A 6,824-nucleotide genomic window follows, 5' to 3' on the forward strand; every position below is an offset into this window, starting at 1 on the left:
TTAAAAACCATTCTTTTATATGTAGACCTGCAGGGTGTCCAGCGAAGGTGTTCCTGATTTCAAAATTAAGTATCTCGAAGACTATGATCGATACACGAGTGCAAACTAACGATATATTTGTTGTGAAAGGTGAAACAATTTTCTACAAAAGTTATGGCGAAGTTCGGAAATAGTTCAAAAAGCTGCTAACATATTGTCCTGTAACTACGAGGGATAGGGCGCGAAATGGAAATCAGAATGAAAATACGATGAAGCTTTGCACAGATGTTTGGGCAGTGTGTCTAGTATGCCCATCGATCGCATCAAGTCGCTCTTTTCAGTTCCGGGCGAACAGTGTGGCGTAAAGATTCCTACAAAATGGTGTCTCCCGCCGAGCATGAGTGCCTGGTCAAAGATTTAAAAAAGTGGTTCAAATGGCTCTGAGCACTATGGGACTTAACATCTATAGTCATCAGTCCCCTAGAACTTAGAACTACTTAAACCTAACTAACCGAAGGACATCACACATCAGCCAGTCATCACGAGGCAAAGAAAATCCCTGACCCCGCCGGGAATCGAACGCGGGAACCCTGGCGCGGGAAGCGAAAACGTTACCGCACGACCACGAGCTGCGGACTGAAAGATTTCGCCAGATGTCATGCAGCCCACGTAACACAGCTGTCTTGTGTTTCCTTCCTGTTGTCAGTTCTTGGCCGACTCTGCAGCGTTTTCGATCGGAAGTGTTTGATTACCCACGATACAGACCACAGTTTGCTCCCCCTGAGTTTCATCTCTGCTCACATGAACCGTTGGCTATAAAGACAACATTTTGGCATATGCGAGGAGCTGCATACCAGCGTTGAACAATTGGCAGAAAGCACAGGCAGCTGCCTTCTGCGTCGAGAATATTTGAAAATGTTTAGAACGCTGCGACAAACGTCTATGTCGGAGAGGTGACTATGTAAAGAAGTAGCTGGAAGTTGTAACCAACTGCTACAAATAAAACATTTTTGATTTTCACAGTGGTTTCCATTTCGTGGCCAATCGGACGTTACTTTCCGAACAGCCCTCGTACAATATTTAGTGACTACAAATAATTGGCAGCAGCTCAAACCAGTCACCTCTAACGTTGTATCGGGAAAGGAGGTTAGCGTACCGTAGAAATCATGTATTTCATGGAATAACGTATTATTTATAGTACAGGCATTCCGCAGGTTAGAACAAAATCCTACGGCAACAAGAGGCAGTTTTTCAGACACAATTTAATGTTCCAAAAGGAAGTCACGCGAAAGCCATTCGTAAACTCGTCGTCAAATCCCAATGGTCATATAGCGTGGCTGATGATCTTGAAGGGAATATTGGCCCCGGACAAACTGTGGTTATTCCGGAAACTGTCGCAAAGTTTTCTGGAATTATTCAGCAGAATCGAAGGGAATCCGTCCGAGGAATTGCAACAGAGACTGGTTTGAAGCATTCGACCAGGCAGAAAATACTGACACAGATCCTGCACATGTTCCGATTCAAAATCCAAAGCCATCAGGCCATACCTGTATTAGCTGTGCGACAGTAGGTTGACCTTGCTTTTTTTTAAATTGCATATGAACATTTTGATACATGCATACATAAATAAGCACTGAATGCAAACACAATTAACATTTTAAAAGAAACAGGTGCTAGATTCACAAAAGAAATACTTTTTACTGTACCCAATAGTCAAATGCTCAAACTGCCCCTTAAGTTTACTTCATATGATAACTTTCTTGCCGGCGGGTGTGGCCGAGAGTTCTAGGCGCTTCAGCCTAGAACCACGCGACCGCAACGGTCGCAGGTTCGATTCCTGCCTCGGGCATGGATGTGTGTGATTTCCTTCGGTTAGTTAGGTTTAAATAGTTCTAGGGGACTGATGACCTCCGATGTTAAGTCCTATAGTGCTCGGAGCCATTTGAACCATTTGAAAATTTTCTTTATATGTGAGCACGCAAATAGGCGCTGAATGTAAATACAGTTAACGGGTTAACGTTTCTAAACAGATTCTCACACTGCCTGATAATGAAAGATTTGATGTTAGCTGCCTCTGGTTCACAGATGAAACACATTTCTATCCGAATGGGATCGTGATTAAACATAACTGGTGATTTTACAGTTCAGGAAATCCCAATTTCAGTGAAGTGAAAGCACTGTATTCTCCCAAAGCTACTGTTTAGAGATCGGAAGGAAGCAGAACAAACCGCGTGACTGCTATGGTCGCAGGTTCGAATCCTGCCTCGGGCATGGATGTGTGTGGTGTCGTTAGGTTAGTTAGGTTTAAGTAGTTCTAAGTTCTAGGGGACTGATGGCCATAGATGTTAAGTCCCATAGTGCTCAGAGCCATTTGAACCATTTTTTGGAAGCAGAGCATTATAGGCCCTGGTTTCACCGCAGAAACGATGAGTAGTGAAGTTAAGTTGCAATTTTTGAACTGTTTTTCGACACTCAACTAGCGGTGGAGGATCGACCAGGCACCGAGTTGTTCATGCAAGATGAGGCCAGACAACATCGCACCGATCAAGTGTTTCGCTATCTTGATGAATACCTCGAGAATAGAGTCAGTGCGTTGGATTATTCCCAATATCCTGCCGCATGGATGGACTGGCCTCGATATTCGCTCGATATGACTCCTTGTGACTACTTGTTTTGGTTCACATAGAAAGAGACTGTCTGCCGGAACCAGCCTATCACGCAGGACGAGCTTGATTCGGCATCTGAATCCATTTCCGTTGAGACACTACAGGATGTGATGGCAAATTTCATTGTTCGTTTGGGCTATCTCTGTACTGCGAGACGTGGACATTTCGAGAAGATTGTGATGTGATTACTAAGACTGCTTCCAGAGGACGAGTTTAATTACCCACGCTGGTACTGTACGAGATGAAAACCGTATAGAACCATCTGTTAGCAGTTCATCGAATTACAAGGTTGTTGTAATTAAACTTTCGCTACATCGGTCAGTGTAGACGGAAAACTATTTACCCTATGGATAGCCAGCCTTGTAAGATTGATGTTCAGACTGTCGACTGTTAATCAAATTGCATTCATATGGAGTATCGTCTCAGTTGTATGATTGGATTCGTGATTTCCTCTCAGAGAGGTCACAGTTCGTAGTGATAGACGGTAAATCATCGAGTAGAACTGAAGTGATATCTGGCGTTCCGCAAGGTAGTGTCACAGGCCCTCTGCTGTTCCTGATTTATATAAATGATCTAGGTGATAATTTGAGCAGCCCTCATAGCTTGTTTGCAAATGACGCTGTAATTTACCGTCTAGTAGAATCATTAGGCGATCAATTCCAATTACAAAATGATCTAGAGAGAATTTCTGTATGGTGCGAAAAGTGGCAACAGGAACTAAACAAAGATAAGTGCGAGGTTATCCACATACGTACTAAAAGAAATAGGATAAGTTTTTGGTATACGATAAATCGCACAAATCTAAGGGCTGTCAATTCGACTAAATACCTAGGAATTACAATTACCAGCAACTTAAACTGGACAGACCACATAGGTCATATTGTGATGAAGGAGAAACAAAGACTGCACTTTTTTGGCAGAACACTTAGAAGATGCGACAAACCTACTAAAGATACAGCCTACATTACAACTGTCCGTCCTCTGCTGGAATATTGCTTCGCGGTGTGGGATCCTTACCAGGGAGGATTGACGGAGGACACCGAAAAAGTGCAAAGAAGGGCAGCTCGTTTCGTGTTATCGCGCAATAGGGGTGAGAGTGTCACTGATGTCACTGATATGATACGCGAGTTGGGGTGGCAGTCACTGAAACAAAGTCGGTTTTCTTTGCGGCGGGATCTATTTACGAAATTTGAATCTCCAACTTTCTCTTCCGAATGCGAAAATATTTTTTTGACACCCTCCTACGTAGGGAGAAATGATCATCATAATAAAATAAGAGAAATCTGAGCTCGAACGGAAATATATAGGTGCTCCTTTCTCCCCCGCGCTATTCTAGAGTGGAATGGTATAGAAGTAGTATGAAAATGGTTCGATGAACCCTCTGCCAGGCACTTAAGTGTGAGCTGCAGAGTAACCATGTAGATATAGATGTAGATGTAGATGTAGGTGAGACGGTAATTCCCTACTGTAGCTAGTCATAGTCTCCGAGCAATGTCGCAGGGAGTCTATTATTTCTTCTCCCACGGTAGGCGCAGCTGTGATGGGGTTACGATGTACTTTGTTGCACGTTACGGCGATCTTCCCCTGCGGTTTCAGACGTGGTTGACGGGAAGTTTGACAATGGATATGCGTGACCTCATGATCACATGTAGTCAAACTTCGGACCACTGTCAGATCCGAATCCCCCACAAATCTGGATATTTCACGACTCGCTCAGGCGGCTAAACAGCGAACTACTAATACCGCTGTCTCTTATGAGTGTACGGCCCCTCCGTCTCCTTCACAGTGACCTCACGATATTCACACCTTTTATGTATCCTGGAACACCAAGTAACAACACTAAGGCACTCTTTTTGACGCTCTACCTGTCACAGATAACTGCCATTCTCTAATCATTTAATAGCCACCAATGCTGTGTGCTTGTATGAATTTACATTGAGATCCGACCACTACTTCTGGGTGGTTCTCGTTTTTTGTAGGGCAGTGAGTTTCTAACCTTGTCGCAAATGTTATAGAATTTCGCTCTAATGTGGAGGTCTACCGGTAGACATTCTTCCCAGGTGTCATCCGCTAATGTTACACCAAGACTACAAAACGATTCTACGATGATGTTTCAGTATCTGTAATCCGCTAGTCTCATTACTGTAGATAACAGCGTACAGATGCTGTTTTGGATGTAAATACTTTTCAGTATTAGTCGTCTCCTCTGACGTGAAACCACAAGCGCACAGCCATGTATTGTATTTAATACCTGCAACGCATACGATCAAGTTCACCGCTGAAATATGAACTCTATTCTTCACTTTAGACTCTCTGTCGCTGATTCTCATGTAACACAGAAACAGCAGGCACCATATTTATTTTACTATGTAGTCTCTTTTTCTTTCTCATTAGATTCGTTTTGAAATTGAAATTGGATCGGCAGATAGTGTAGCGTGTAATATGACTTTCCATTCAAAATGCTGCGAAACAAAAATACCTGTGTCAGAGCACTTCACTGACTCGTGTATATCTGCGTTTATTCCAGTTGTCGCATTCCACCTACCCTCTAGTTCCATATCAATCGTATTTTCTTTACGAAGAATTCCCTGTTGTTTCTCCTGCGGTTTCAGATTGCTCACACAAGATGCATTCATTGACATTTCACTTCCGCATTGATTCCAAATCGTCCACTGTATTGTTTTCATTTCTCCGTAAATATTCATTTTTAACTATGTGTGCTTTCTTGTATGGGTGCAATAGTGTTTCCTTTGTATCCTACAGAATCCTTTCATAAATGGTTTTCTTTGTTGTCCAATGATTGGCAGCTGGACGCAGCGACGTATTTTACTGTGTTTTAATGCTTCTACAGGACCAAATAACCGCACTCTCATTTTAGCAGCGAACATCAGCTTGTGATATGAAGCTGCGTTTCAAATTTACTTGTTTCCATAGGAGCAGCGCAGATTTTTAAAGCGAACTGCAGTCGCGTTTGAGACACACAGACTGATTTAATCACATCACGAAGAGAACCGACCGCAACACAGAGACTTTGTAGTAACATACAGAATATCGAATATAATTGCGAAAATTATCTATACGGCTGGGTCTCTATTTCAACAGCATCGTGGCAGACATTAAGACGTATAGTTATAAACTCGGCATTTCTATCAAATTCAACCTAGTCTACCCCCAATTATCGAGGACACTGCATTAGGATGGAGATTTTTGCTGACGTCTGTCTGTATAGTCACTTAGGCAATATACACAAAGTACACTCAGTGTACGTATAATCGAAAATAAGATGTGAACCATACAGGATGAGTGTGAACACCACTGCAAACTTTCAGTGGCTGTTGGTCATCGTTCTATGACTTCACATAAGGAATAACTACATCCAGTGGCTCAATACAGAGTAGTCGATTTTATTTGTTAAATGTCTTTATGACGGCTTTCCATTATTAGCACCTGTAATGCAGTGCAGACCGTATTATATAGAAAATGTATCACATTTGGTACAGAAACATTTTTACTGACTCAAGTTACACAATATCTTCATCTTAAGTCTCAGGGTCTATCTCTGAGAACTGTGGGGTCGCTGATACATGCAGTACAGCACGAAATAACACGCTCACTGCGCAACATACACGTTTCGTGATAAACGACTACATTTACTGTTCATAACAAGTGTACAAATACCTGGTGATATTCTCCAGTAGCCAGTCTCCACCAGTTAAACATAATTCTCTTTCACCACTGTCCGTTATTGTGTTGACTGAGAAGGGAGTTATGGCCACTCTAGTACTTCGTACATTCGTTAGCTGCCCACATCTATTTCTCCTGTTTGGCTGCTGTACTAAACGTTTATTATCAGAGCCGTGCACCAAACTGGAAAGACTGTAAGTAAAAACGAAAAGTTTAATGTCAGTGTGCTTAATGCTATGATTTGTTTTACATTAAAATATTGAGCTGCAGTGATTCTCTCGTAATTAAATAACTGAAACGACGGTACAGTTTGTTCTTCTGCTCGTCACTAAAATAAATGAGTATCTCATTCCAGATGAAATAACAGTTTTATTTCATGTAGAGAGTCCCTCTTTTCTGATAATAATATTCCATCCAGCTCACGAAAATCGACTGAGTAACTTTTACTGTTTTTGTCTTCTGACAGATCCAAACTCTCTATCTGAAATTTAAACA

Source organism: Schistocerca serialis, chromosome 3 (genome assembly GCF_023864345.2).
Source record: "Schistocerca serialis cubense isolate TAMUIC-IGC-003099 chromosome 3, iqSchSeri2.2, whole genome shotgun sequence".
Classification (NCBI taxonomy): Eukaryota; Metazoa; Arthropoda; class Insecta; order Orthoptera; family Acrididae; genus Schistocerca; species Schistocerca serialis.